Here is a 16228-nt window from a genome sequence, read left to right as displayed (position 1 = left end):
ATTATCATTCAATCTTAGAAATTCTAAGATATCATCGTATCTTTTGTTATAAATGTCCTCTATATTTCTGAAGATATCTTCATAACGATTCTTGGCCGTAATTAATTATCTCTTTGCGATTTATTTATCACATCATAAAGGAAACTATTTTAGTTTCTATATTCTGTAAAATTCAAGTTTAAATTATAAATGTTTTAAAGAAGTGTTGAGAATTGAAGCATAAGTTAGTATAATATAATGACATCAGGCCAACGTGATTATATTACAGTAAGTCATGCTAAATTTTTAATGGAAGATGATGATTCATAGACTTTATAATCATCATTTGCCATGTTACACGACTCTTACATTCTAATTAATCTCTAAACATATCAAGAACATATTTTCTTGATAGTTCTATCTTTTTCGGATATTCTGGTAATTTGACAAATCAAATCATACTATTACCTTTCCTTTCTACTTTATATATTATGATCATTCGAAACTTCATACCTACGAATTCTGGACCATTACTTGCTTTACAAAAGCATGAAGCTCCGACATATAAGGGAAAATACAAAGCCCGATAACAACATCGAAATTATAAACCGTGTATATCAATACGTATTGCAACGTAAAGTCACGGGAGAATTAAAAATATTATAACCCCAAGGGCATAGTAGAAGTAAACAGATTCCTCTGGTGGTAAATGAAAAAGAAAAATGACTGCATATATGGTCAATATAATAACAAGTATCAATACGGGATTGAGCATATTAACAAATCTTTTGGAAGCATGAATTTAGGAAGAAAGTATAGAAGTGGTGAAGATAATGAAACTGAAGAAGCTAATTTATAGCAAATTTCCAAACACAGCAATCGAGGCAATTCACCGCATTTAATCAAAGAAATCTCAAAATTCTTTAATTACCGGAGAATCAAATCTTATAGACTACGAAGATTTCCTTTAATTCCTTGAATTCCGGAAATCAATCGTGACTACGTCAAAAGTTAAGACGAACATTTAATTTCCTCATTTCAATCTTTTTTGATAGCTTCGTTTATACTTTTCCTATAATCGAATTAATTTATCCAATAGTGATAAAACTCTATTTTTAACTCATATTCATCATTAAAATATTCTTGTTGTAAACAATGACGATCTCTATCAAATTTCATGACTATACGTACACCTCTTTGTTTTGTCTGCCCTAATATTGCGGCATAAACGCTTAAGGTTTAAATAAGCTCAATACTATTCATAACACATTTCATGTATCCAATTTACTGAAATACTTGTATAGCACCATCATCCCTTCTGAGGATAACCTAGTCAAATGACACCCTTGTTAATCTTTAGATAACCACCGTATTAATGATAAAATGCACTTCATCGAAGAACCTGTAGAAATTATGGTTCGTATGATTTAAACTCTTGAAACAAAACAATATTCTATTAGTTGGAATTCACTAAAGGCCCCGAGTATACCTAGGAACGTGAAAACCAAATAAAACGAAAATATCCTCACCTATTTACAAACAACGCCGACTGATGGCAACAACTAAATTTCGGGATGAAATTTCTATTAACAGGGGGATACTGTGACAACCTGAAAATTTTTGGAAAAATTTAAACAAATTCTTTACACGATTTCACTTAACCTCGACTAATTCCGACGATTCACGAACAATTATTTGTAAATAATTACGTATTAGTATTATTATTAATATTGTTTTAAACAATATTATCATTAATTATTTTTACAATCATTATCGTTATCAGTATTATTAATATTATGATTATTATTATTATTGTCATTACTAACATTATTATCATTTCTAATATTATTATTACTAGTATTACTATTAATACTTAACATTAATATTAATATAATGAAATATCATTATTATTAATATCAATATTATTATTACTAGAATTATTAAAAATTCTATAATTATTGATATAGTCATTATAAAATAACTTATTAATATTTTCATTAATATTATTATTATCATTAATATTATTAACATTATTATTAATAATTATTATTATCATTATTATTAATGATACATATTAGTAACATAATTATTATTAATAGTATTATTATTATTAATAGTATTATTAATTCTATTATTATTTTTATTATTATTATTATTATTATTATTAATATATTTAATAATAATATCAATTAAACATAAAATTAAAAAGTCAAGAACAATACACGATATATATATAATTTTATATCTGCTCTTTTTTATGGATTCAGATATGCTTTTATTTTTTTTATAAATCACGATCAGCTTTTTATTTATTTATGTATTTTCCTGATTTTATTTTTATAATCCTACTGGCCAAATATTTGTTCTTGTCGACCCATTTGGTTATAAAACAAATCGATTAGCTCGTGATCTTAATAAGTTCATTCAACTTCTATCAATTATCAAACACAAATGTTTCTATCAATTGAAATTAAACAGAGATATAAAAAACAAAAAAACAAATGTGTCGACCTCTGTTCTTATCCATTTTTACAAAACCTTGAATTTGAATCCCATTTCAAAAACTAAAAATGCAGAGATGTTAGGAATCATTTACTCAATCTTTCTGCAAAGTTTCACCTCTCAATTCATCCTATCGAATTCAAATTTCGAAGTCAAAGTTTCTATTTCAAAAAGTCAACGGATTGTTCTTAGCAAAATTCGAGTTTGTTTTGAGGTTTTAAGTTAAATTAATGACTCAGATAGTTTCTAATAATCATTTGCAATTTATTTCATGTTTTAATCAAAATTCAAAAGAATCTAGATTTCAAAATCAAGTTTTAAGTTCATATATTTTTTTCTCTAATACAGCGACAGCTGCTGCTTCTTCTTTTTTTTCTCTTTTCTGATTCGATTAATCCCATCAATTCCATTTGATCAATATCGTTTCATTATTACAACTATTTAAATTATGTTATGGTTATTAAAGGGTTGTTTGTTCGATCCAGTTTTAGAAGAAGAAGAAGTGGAAAACAGAAATAATATAAATATAATTAAACTCTAATATAAATTAGAAAAGTAAGCAGCAGCTCAATGGTTAAGGGTGTTAGCGTGGTAGTGAGAGGTCGCGGGTTCGAGTCCCGTCTTGGGCAATTTTTTTAGAAAAAGCTTTTTAAGGTAGTTTTCCCATTTCTATATTATTATTATTATTATCTTTATTATTATTATTACTAATGTTATTATAGTTATTGTTATTACAATTATTACTAGTATTATTATTACACGTATTAGTATTATCATTATAACTATTAGTATTATCATTATAATTATTATTATTATTTATATCATGATTATTATTATTATTATCAAAAATTATTATTTTCATTATCATTATTATTAAACCTTTCATTTTATTTAAAAACTACTAATATCGTTATTACTATTACTATTGTAAATATTACAAAAATTATTAATATCATTAGTATTAACATTATTATTATTGTATTATTATTGATATCTTTAATTATTATGATTAAGATTATGGTTATGTTAAGTATTGTTATCAAAAATTATAATTATAATTATTATTATTATTATTATTATTATTATTATTATTATTATTATTATTATTAAACTTTTCATTTTTATTAAAAACTGTTATCATTATTATTATTGTTATAAGTATTATTATTATTATTATTAATATCATTATTATTAATGAAATCATAAACATTATTATCATTATTGAGTATTATTATTATTATCATTATTACAAAAATTAACATTTTTTCTATCATCAAAACTATATTATTATTATTATTTTTATTATTTTTAAAACCTTATTATGATTATTATCATTTTTACTACTAGTATTATTATTGTATTACAAAATAATACAACTTTTTATTCATTATCATTATTAAAGTCATTTTATCAAACAAATACTTATACAAAGAATATATATATATATATATATATATATATATATATATATATATATATATATATATCAAGTGAAATAATATATATAAACTTATTCGATTACAAGTATATGTGTTAATATATATACTTGATATATGTTCGTGAATCCGAGGTCAACTCTGTACTTGTTCAGTGCCGTCGTACGCATAATTACTACGAAATATGAAATACAGTATCGTGAGTTTTCATAGCTCCCTTTTTTATATATGTTTTTGGGCTGAGAATACATGCGCAACTTTTATCACTGTTTTACGTTTAGACACAAGTACTCAAACTTTTATGCTATATACGTGCTTTGTCATGCTAAATCCCTGCCGTAATATCGTTAATTGCTGAGGTATAAGATGCAAGCTTAGTTATTGTGAGTAGCGCTACTGAGAGTGACGTCTCTAGTCAGTTGACCGTTGGTCTTTGACTACATAATAATGATTCAACGACATGAATAACAAGTGTCACTGGGTAACTTTTGTTTAGTCGTGATATTACAAACAGCAACTCTTTCGATTGATATATTTGGTATTAATCAACTTTAAACTGAAATCTTGTGGTCTAATGCTATATTGAACTATTGATTTATGATAAACCTATGAACTCACTCAACCTCGTGTTGACTTTTTAAGCATGTTTATTCTAGGGTCCTACATAATGCTTCCGCTGTGTATTTGCTAATTGAAAGCAACATTTCAACGAGTCATTCATGGATAATTTGAAGGACTTACATTTGCAAATTTGATGATGATTGCTTGTTATGCTTGAAGTCTTCATTACATATCATATCAATTAAAGACATTTAATGCATTGTTCATTAAATACAATGTAATCTATTTATCTTCCACTGCAAAACTCAATAAAACGTCTCATATAGAGTCGTTCTCATTTATACAACTGTGATTTGATATAATTAGTCACAAATACCTCAGGCCCTATTTGGGGGTGTGACAGAGTTTGTGGTAGGTCGATGGTGGTGCCGGATGGAATATCACAGTGGTAGTGGCCGTAGGTTAATTAAGGTGGTGGAAGTGTTGACCATGGTGTTTGTTGGAGATCGAATGATGGTCACTGGTGGTGATGGTGGTGGTTGTCTGAAATGCCCCGTTCATATTAATTATAAACTTTTCATATTAATTGGTTTCTTTACGAGGTTTTGACCTCTATATGAGACGTTTTTCAAATCTTGCATTCGTTTTTAAAAAAAACAACCATAACCTTTATTATTGAATAAAGGTCTTAATGACATAATTTAGATTGTCTATCAAAGTCAATCTCCTCAAATAAATAAGTTTTTACACAACCCATTACAATATGATCAAATATATTACAACAAATACTCCGAATGCAAGTTTAAACAATATAAACAATTATGCCGACTCCAAATCTTGACCTTGGGTTGGCATACGACAGCGGAAGCGTTTTTAATATTCACCTGAGAATAAACATGCTTAAAACGTCAACAAAATGTTGGAGAGTCATAGGTTTAATTTCTATATAATAATCATAACATTTAATAAGCCACAAGATTTCATTTAATTAAATGCGCAGGATCATTACAACTGCAAAAATCATTCATACGATGAGTCGCCTGATAACCGACCTTAACATAGAGCGCTTAAGATATCTGGCATCATACATTCCACTATTCAAACGTATGACAAGAACCCTTCAAAGTACTAAAGCATTTCCACTATTCGAAAATGGGGGTGGTTGGTGCCCGTAGATCTACCTTTAGGATTCGCGTCAATTAGTGTTTTTCACTAATTCTTAGGTTACCAAGCATAATAATAATAATAAGTACAGATATCCGGTATAACAAAACAATCATAGAATGTAGTTCCATGAACTTGTGCTTATTTTGTAAAACATTTATAAATGTTGCATGTATTCTCATCCCAAAATAATTTAGATAGTAAAAATGGGACTATAACTCACTTGTGATGATTTCCGAATAGATGGTGATAAGACTTGGCCTTTTGACAAATTCACGAACCTAATAATAATATTCTTGTGTCAAGATATATATATATAATTAATATTACATACTTATGATACTTGTGATAATTTTAATTGTCCATTGTTAGTAGTCTAACGTTCGTAGTCCAATAGTCCAACAGTATAAATATATATATAAATATAAATACGTATATTGTGTTAGAATTCACTAACACTATAATATATTGTCTTAATATAATAAGACACATAATATGTATATTGTCTGAAGCAATCCGCGACCCATTGTATACATGTCTCAGGCTCGATCACAACTCAAAGTATATAATATTTTGGAATCCACTTCGACCCACAGCTAACTCGAGATTACTGCCAATGGTGTCCAATAGTTCATTCCAATAATATATATAGAAGAAGTCAAAATGATATGTCAAAACTTTGTATACGAATCCACGGTGATCAAGTCATATATATATATATATATATATATATATATATATATATATATATATATATATATATATATATATATATATATATATATGGTGCCTTACGATCTTTATTAAGACTATAATATATTATCGTAGAACTTAATCACGACTATTATAAATTGTATTTCCATAAGTTTGGGAACAAGACATGTATAAATACATGTAGGATACAAGGTAAGTTAGCTAGGATAAGGTTAGCATCCATTTTTATTAATCAAAACCGTAGCTAAAAACAAACAAAAATATCCAATTTTGTTTTACCCATAATTTCTTCGTTACAAATTTGTTTTGAGTGATTCGACTTGCCATGGTTTTGTATCGAACCATTATTTATTAATCTAAACAGAAAAAGTATATGTTTATAGTTGAAAATACAGCTTAGGTGTCAAATACAAGAAGATAGTCATATCCGTCGTAAGAACGACATCTTGATGACTCTTTTGAAAAACATACTTCCAATTAGATTTTAACCATGGATTTTGGATATATTTCATATCCATATAAAATAAGATTTTCACCAAAGGAAATCTTTTAATTCAAAGTTTAAGATAGGTTTTTAAAATCAAACCCAAAACAGCCCCCGTTCGACTAAGACGGCGTATATTCGATTTTAAGGTGTTCTTCGTGTTTACATGTTTTATATCCTTATGTTAGCTTGACATACTGTCATAATACATGTTTTAAAGTGTTTTAAAAGTCAAGTTAGAAGGATTAAGTTTATTTGCAAACGAGTTTAGAAATAATCTAAATTATGTTCTTGTTCTTATTAGTTATAACTCAAAATAAGATAGCTATATGAATACGAATCGAATAAGATTATGAATAAGGTTACTACCTCAAATCAAATGAGTAAAGTTGCTGGAGAAATAAGGAGAATATCTTGAGTTCAAAGATACCCTTGATGGCTTGGAATTCTTGAAGTGTTCTTGATCAAGCTTTGTTATGATGATTATAACTTGGATTATGAGACTAATACTTGCTGAATTGAATGGAGATTTGAGAGAGTGTTTGAGTATGTGTTTAGAGAGTAAAATGATGTAGTTAATTGGAATGAAATGGATGATTATTTATCCTAAATGTTGGCATCAAAATGGGGGCAACAACATGGCTCCATGGTTTGTAATTTTATGCATTTAGTCATACTAGTTTCCAAGCCATGGTTCCCACAAGTCTACATCATGTTTATACATGTCTCACAACTGATTGAGGGCTGCTAAGATCAATGATTTGGTATGTATATATCCATAGTAAATACGTATAGAAGCTGTGTATGATACGGGTATAAATACCGTATGAATACGAATAGGATTCTTGATAAAATTGAATGAGAAAATGAGTCTAGCTATCTTTATTGAGTATAAATATATTGATATATATTATTAAGTCTTTCAAAAGTGTATTAATACATATTAATACAATACATATACATACATTTTAATTTAGAAGTTATTACAACGTTAATCGTTATATGTATGTATATAGTCTTGAAGTCTTTAAGTTAGTAATCTCATTTTATGTATATAACCAATTGTTATTATATATAATGAGATACTTAAATATCATTTTAACAAATCATAAGTATATATATATATATATATATATATATATATATATATATATATATATATATATATATATATATATATATATATATATATATATATCCATATATACATCATTATATAATTATTTCAATTTATGACGTTCGTGAATCGTCAGACAAACTGGGTGGCCAAACGTTTGTATAAAATTCATTGCAAATAACCAATTCTTAATGAGTTTGATTGCTTAACATGTTGGAAACATTAATTATGTAAATATTAATTTTCAGTATATTAGAGGAAAAATCCGGGTCGTTACATTGTCCAAGGTGGTGGTGGTTATTGGTGGCAGGAGGTTAGTGGTGATGGTGGAATTGTGATTGTGAGAGTTAAGAAGTGCTTAAAAATATGTATGGTGTAGAAGCGTCGCTAATAATCTCTCCAGAAAATCATCGCCAGAAGCTTCTGGCATTTCTGGATGAGGGAGTAAATAAATAGGTTGGAGTAAAATTACAAAAACACCCTTTTGAATTAAAATAATGGAGTGAATAGTAATTTTATACTCTCTATTGAGTATATTTATAATTATAATTATAATTACGCTTAGTATGAAGATGTTGGGCCTTGAGATTGAGTATTTTAATGAAGAAAATTGATGATAAGCTGGTTCAAGGCTAAAAGCCTAACTTGGTACAAAATTGACCATGTCTTGGGCCAAAAAGGGCGTTCCTGTTCCACGTTATGTGGAACGACGTTCTTATCTGCAGTTTGGCATTTAACGAGCTCGACTATAAATAGAAAGGGGTAGGGTTTTTTGCTAGATCCATCATTAGGGCAACTGGTTTTACTTCGTTTTTCAATTTCTGTTATACATATGTATGAATTCGAACACTTTTTCTTATAGTATGTCGGTTCTGAATGGAAATTTGTTCAATGAAAACAAATTTATTATGAATTGTTTATTTTTTCAACATTTTTCAATGAAAACAAAAAAAGAAAAAATTATATGCTATATTACATTGATTTAAAAACCATCCATTGACTTCCTAGATCTCTGTCCATCAATATCTTGCTCCCTTCTCTCATGTTCTTCAAATGTTTTTTTTCCCAAAATCATCTTCTTCTTAACTAGACAAGTCTTTATATGAACTCAATTTTTTAGGATCATTCTTATTCATCCCTACCGAGTGATCAACCATTTCATAAATCTCCTTTATTAAAACACTAATCTCTTCTGAAGATCCAACTTGATTAGAATCAAAACATGTCTTTGGATCTTTTAAAGTAATGCCATCAATACACCATCTTTTTCTAACATAATTGTCTGGTATTACTTCGACATTTGACAACCTTAACACATATAAAATGTGTCGACAAAAGTAATATACTCTTTCAAAAAATCTACAATTGCATGATACTTCTTCTGAATTTGCATTATACTTAACCAACCTGCTAGAATTTACTCATAAAAAACTGAGGATTATCAGCTCTATCAACATTATTTGCTAAACAAGAATTCTTCACACTCCTGTCCATTATAGTATATATTTTCAATTCATTTTGATCAAGAACTCTATGTAAGTCCCAATCAAGTGACCTAGAACTTTTAGTAATCAATTGAACAAGATAACTATGATTAATTGTAAGTATTAAACAGTTTAACAAGTGCGGAAACAATTGATTTTCTTAATGATATAAAAACATTATGTAAATAAGAATAAATAGATGAAACAGAAAAGATTTCATTGAATGATGAATGAGTTTAAATGAATTACAAGTCTCCTATTTATATACTTGAGATACAATCTTCTCAAGTCTAAAATATCTCATTTCCTAACAAACTTTGCAACTAAATAGGAAACTAGATAATATCGAATCACCACCAAATCTTCTACTAAAAATCAGAGATATTCGCTTAGATGGAATCTCTTCATTCTTATCTTTAAGGATTTACGCGTATTTGAATAATTTTTCGAGTCTTACGATAGTTAGTGCAGAGTCTGTGTTCTTCATGCAATACTTGAGTTTATGATTTTCCAGACTCTAAATTCCATACTCTATTTTCCCAGACTCTCAAATACTTAGCTACACTACTTTTGACTTATCAGATTTACATATCATTTTGCTAACAATCTCCCCTGATTGATGATGTCAAAACACTTACAAAAATAAAAATTTATTTGATCTGTTATAATAATAAAAACAAAAGATTACATACTAAAATTCTTATAACCATTTTGACCTCTTTTTCTTTCTTCCATCTTTCTTTTGACTTGAGGATCCTACTCCAGTTCATTTATAACAAGTCAACACTTCAGTTCATGAAGCATTTATAACAAGATTACAATTGAAGTGACCATTGAAGGCGACTATAGAACAATATGAACAATATGACATCAACATTTATAACAAGTCAACACTTCAGTTCATCAAGCATACTCAGATACCTTCTTAAGTGCCTAAATCTTTTAACCACAACGAAAATATAATCAATTTCCATTTAGTGAAAGGAAGTTAAAAACACATAAATTAAACTGCATGTCATAATTTATAGATGTGAAAACTGCAATTATAAATGTTCACCCAAGAACTTGCTTTCAACAAAATACGCTAATTGCACATCATTATTCTTGTTGCGCTGATTAGTAATGCTTTCAATTGGTTTACTAGTGATTATACAAACAATATCAAAAGCATGTCATACATGTATAGTACAAACAAAAAAACTGCTTGTAAATCTATTAATCACCTGGTATTCCATAAACTTCTCAACAAGTTTCCTTTCCACTACATTTCAAATCCTTGAAGAACCTACAAGGATTATATAGCCAGATTTGAAATAATTGTGCCATTGGTCCTTCCATTTTACCCCAAAAAGCTAACAGCGTCCCTCAAGTTCTTTTTTTGGCTTTCAACGTCCCTCTATTATCACCTTTTTTGATTACGCATCCCTCCGTCAACTTTCTGTTAAAAAAGTACATTAAGTCATGTCATGTGCCTTGCATGTGAGGGAAAATTCGTCTTTTAATATTCATCATTAAAAAATTATCATTATCTGTACAGATTCACATTTCATAATCATCTCCCATCTCCCATCACCTTCAAACTTCATCTTTTTTTTTTCTATAAAAAATCCCCAAAATTTCCAGCACCCAATTTCATAAAATCAACTATATGATCATCTTCATCATCATCATCTAAACATCAACTATACCGAATACCTTTGGTTTACATATTCAGAACTTATCTTCATCGTTCTTCATCCTCATCTACAAGCTCAAATTAGGGGTTTTCTATTCTGAAGATTAAACTTCAAACTAAACTTAGATTCGTGTTCCTGATTGAAAACCTAACCTTCTTCAACAAACCGATTCCGTCAAATCAAGTCTAGATCTGTTGTTCTTCATTCTGTCAACAATTAGTTCATTTCAGCGGTTTTCAGATCAAACTACTTCCAGATTCGTATTCCTTATCACCCGTTTGAACTATTTGACTCTCAAAACTGAATTAAAAACATCTTTTAGTTGGTGAATTTTGATATCTAAAGTTTTTGAGCTAGAAGTTGATTTTTAAATTCGGATCATATAGTTGTTTTTAAGCTCTGAAATCGATCAAAGAGTGTTAAGCTATTAATTTTAAACATCTTTCATGTAGAAATAATCACCTAAAAACATCTAGATCTTGAGTTTAAATTTTTGTGCTCATAAACTTTGTAACTACTGTTCGTCATATTCTGAATATGAATTAGAAATCTAGTTGTTAAAAAGAAAATTAGCATTCACTAGCTATAGGTTTAAGTATTATAATTCAGTTGTGTGCTTCGGTATAAAAGTCAAGAAAATGCAAAACTTTGAATTTTTACTTTTGAGGTTAGCAGTAACTGTGAATAAATTTGTGCTTCAATTCAAATTGAGTATTCATATAAAAGTTGACTTAAAATGTTGGGTTGTTTTTCTGTTTAGATTTGAAATTAAATGATGGGTTTTTTTTTTTTTTTTTTTTTTTTTTTGCTTTAGATTTGAAATGGAATGATGGGTTCATTAATTTAGGTTTATGATATTTTAGTGAAAAAATGAATCTGCAAAGGTGTTCCTTCCTTTTTAGCAAAGAAGATGAAGATGAGGGGCGAAAAGACGAATTTGCCCTCACATGCAAGGCACATGACATGACTTAACGGACTTTTTTAACAGAAAGTTGACGAAGGGACGCGTAATCAAAAAAGGTGATAATAGAGGGACACTGAAAGCTAAAAAAAAAACTTGAGGGACGCTGTTATCTTTTTGGAGTAAAATGAAGGGACCAACGGCACAATTATTTCGCCAGATTTATTAGTACAAATGACTAATGACTGTAGTAACTTACTTGGACATCAAAATTAAACACGACCATTCGCACTTACAATAATGGTATAATTTCATTAATGATGGTAAATGGAAGTAGGAAGAATAAAGAGGGGTTACTAGTGAGAACCTGAATCAAAATAAATACTTGAAGCGCATAAAATTAAACAAAAAATAGATAATGACCTGAATTGATTACTCTACACAGATAATCACCCGCGAATTGATTACTCTCTGTCACAATGTAGGTCCTACAAGAATAACAACAATTTCATTATTATTCAGCACTAGAAACTTGATTAACATATATAATAAAATAAACAAACAAGCCATTCACCTTCTCACGTCTATCAAAAAGAGAGTTGCACTATGTGTACATTGAGATCCATGTCAGTTGAAAGCTTACAAAAAGCATCATATATCTGGTTGAAGAAAACAATGATGTCTCCTCTCACAACATACCTTATCAAATACACTAAATTTAACACTTTAAGCCATCAGCAACATACCTTAACAAAGCATAATATACATTAAATTTTAACAAGTTTATACAAAATCCAAATTTGTTGCAACATTTTGACCTAATATGCAACATATCCTTCAAATCAAAATTTATCAAACAAATTATACATATTAACAACAATCTAAACCAAAAATTTCAACTACCAAAATTTAAATATATATACACAAGTAAGAAATGGACAACGATCATCGGTGCAGGCATGATGCCAGCGAGCAACAACAATAGAATCATCGATAGTTCGATGTTTAGATACAATATATATACACAAGTAAGAAATGGACAACGATCATACCAGTGGTAGTTTTTGAGATCGGTGCAGGCATGATGCCAGCGAGCGACAACAATAGAATCATCGATAGTTCGATGTTTAGATACACCAGTAGAAGTGATATATGTAGGAAATTACCGAAATCAAGCAATTTGTGAAATGATGTAAACTACAAATCACGTTTTATCTAGTGATTGATTTGAGTAATTTGGTGTAGGATTTGGGAAGCACAAGTTCTTTTTGATATTTCTAATTTGTTTATTTGGGGCTAACTTCAAAACGCTTTTAATTGTTATATTCTTAAACTTTTTTAACAATTGGGTGTCAAAATTCTGGAGTAGTTTTTGTCAACCATAACCGTTAAAAACTCAAAACATTTTTTTCGGCAAAGGTGAAACATTATATTAGTTTTCGAACATACAACTTAAGTGGGCTGGATCTGCTCAGGCCCACCAAAAAACAAAGCTAAAAGCCCAAAAATAGAAAATGGAAAACCGAATACAGGAAACAAATACAAGCTTAATTCAATCTATAACAATTGCTATCCCATTTCAACTCCCATAATTAAAATAATCAAGACTTACATTATTAAACAACAAAATATGCTGGAACAAAAAAACCTGAATAACGGTTATACAATCTCGAATAATAGTTGTAGTACAATATCAATTAACGGTTATATAATTACGAATAATAGTTATGCAATTTCAATAATGGTTATTCAATTTTAAATAATAGTTACGCAATTTCGAAGAATGACTATGTCATTTATTGTACATATTTATTTATAATAATTTTTTAGCCACTTATCATTCCATTAAAATAACTATTATGTCATATCGCGCGAACGCTTATAGCTATTACTAGTATCTAATCTATTGGTGGTGTTAATTCAAAATTTTATAATCGTTTCCCTTTGATTAATGGTGATGTTTAAAAAATTATAAATACTCTCAAAGACTTAACTTAAGAGTATTGTAGATATACGAAACAAATAATAATTTTAAGTAGACTTAACTTAAGAGTATTTAGGAGGACTAATGTTGATAGAAATAGCTTAAGGAGATATCAGTTGTAATCTTATTCATCTTTTCAGAGGCATATACGTTTTTAACAAAGATTAATTTATCAAAGTTGTTAAATTCATCGTGTCCTCCAAACTAACTCGCCGACTTTTACTCGTATTTTCTCAAATATTTTACAACGGAATAATTATGTTTACATGTATATATATAAAATAATGTATAAGTATTTCAATTCCATCTCTATTTTACATATATATTCGTCTCTCACGAATTAATACATCCTTACATTCTTTATTATCACAAATATTCAAATTAATTTGTTCTTACATTCTTTATTGTTCCATCTTCGTCTTTGTGTTGTTCTTTACATATTAATAATCTTCGCCCAATGACGACTGTCGACAAATTTGATCAAGTCAGATTTTTCAACGAAACAATTTACACACTCGTGACCGCCAAACCCATTCTAGTCGACGAGTGGATCTAGGAAATTGAAATATTTCACCATCTTAAGAGCGACCGATTAATACTCGGTCTTGACATTTAGTGGAGGCCGACGAATTCAAATCGGAGGTACAGCGCGGTTGCTACACTCCAAGTGTGCATCGGACACCATTGTTTAATCTTCCAATTATTGTATTCTCAATATATTCCAAAGTCTTTGAAAAGGTTTTTATACAATGATAACCACACATTTATGGGGGTTGGTATAGAAGACGATGTGAGGAAGTTACGGGAGGATTATCATATTGTTGTTTCAAGAACTATAGATCTTAAGAAGTTGGCAGCGGAGGAGTTAAAAGATGACGGGCTTTTAGATAAGGGTTTGAAAGTTTTATGTGATCTTTTACTAGAGAAGGTGATTGATAAGCCCAAATGTGTCACCTTGAGTAGATGGGATAACCTGTGTTAACTGGAAGTCAAATTAGTTATGCATGCATAGATGCGTTTGTAAGTTTCGATATTGGAAAGATTTTTTATTTACGGTAATAACGATTAATATTCCCATCAAATACGATCAAGAACTCAATAACCATTATTGCCATAAATCAAAATCTTTCCAATCTCGAAACTTACAAACGCATCTATGCATGCATAACTAATTTGGATTTCAGTTAACATTAGGTTATCCCATGTACTCAAGGTGACACTTTTGGGCTTATCAATCGCCTTCCCTAGTAAAAGATCACATAAAACTTTCAAACCCTTGCGTAAAAGCTCGTCATTTTTTAACTCTTCCGCTGCCAACTTCCTAAGATCTATAGTTCTTGAAACAACAATATGATAATCCTCCCGTAACTTCCTCACATCGTATATACAAACCCCCATAAATCTGTGGTTATCATTGTATTAAAAACCTTTTCAAAGACTTTGGAATATATTGAGAATACAATAATTGGAAGATTAAACAATGGTGTCCGAAGCACACTTGGAGTGTAGCAACCGGGTTGTACCTATGTTTTGAATTCGTCGGCCTCCACTCAATGTCAAGACCGAGTATTAATCGGTCGCTCTTAAGATGGTAAATTTTTTCAATTTTCGAGATCCACTCGTCGACTAGAATGGGTTTGGCGGTCACGAGTGTAAATTGTTTCGTTGAAAAATCTGACTTGATGATCGAATCTGTCGACAATTGTTATTAGGTGAAGATGGTTAATATGTAAAGAACAATTAAAGAGACGATGGAACAATAAAGAATGTAAGAACAAATTAATTTGAATATTCGTGATAATAATGAAATGTAATTCGTGAGAGAAGAATATATATGTAAAATAGAGATGGAATGGAATTGAAATACTTATACATTATTTTATATATATACATGTATACAAAATTATTTCGTTGTAAAATATTTGAATATTTGAGAAAATACGAGTAAAAGTCGGCGAGTTAGTTTGGAGGACACGGTGAATTTAACAACTTTGATAAATTTATCTTTGTTAAAAACGTATATGCCTCTAAAAAGATGAATGAAATTACAAGTGATATCTCCTTAAGCTATTTCTATCAACATTAGTCCTAAATATTTACTTAAAATTATTATTTGTTTCGTATATCTACAATACTCTTAAGTCTTTGAGAGTATTTATAATTTTTTAAACATCACTATTAATCAAAGGTAAACGATTATAAAATTTCGAAATTATATAACCGTTA

The 16228-nt window shown here is 28.9% G+C and overlaps 1 long non-coding RNA gene across 1 annotated transcript; it reads right to left on the bottom strand.

Annotated features, from left to right (window-relative positions):
- Positions 1-10589: 10589 nt before the first annotated feature.
- On the bottom strand, positions 10590-14036 carry LOC139856100 (uncharacterized). Its single transcript, XR_011761668.1, has 3 exons — positions 12593-14036; positions 12442-12506; positions 10590-10726 (listed from the first exon to the last, which is right to left on the bottom strand). It is a non-coding gene; the product is annotated as an uncharacterized lncRNA (long non-coding RNA).
- Positions 14037-16228: the final 2192 nt, after the last annotated feature.

This window comes from Rutidosis leptorrhynchoides, chromosome 6 (genome assembly GCF_046630445.1).
Source record: "Rutidosis leptorrhynchoides isolate AG116_Rl617_1_P2 chromosome 6, CSIRO_AGI_Rlap_v1, whole genome shotgun sequence".
Classification (NCBI taxonomy): domain Eukaryota; kingdom Viridiplantae; phylum Streptophyta; class Magnoliopsida; order Asterales; family Asteraceae; genus Rutidosis; species Rutidosis leptorrhynchoides.
Note: the sequence above shows the minus strand (reverse complement) of the source record. Positions and strands in the feature narration are given on the sequence as shown.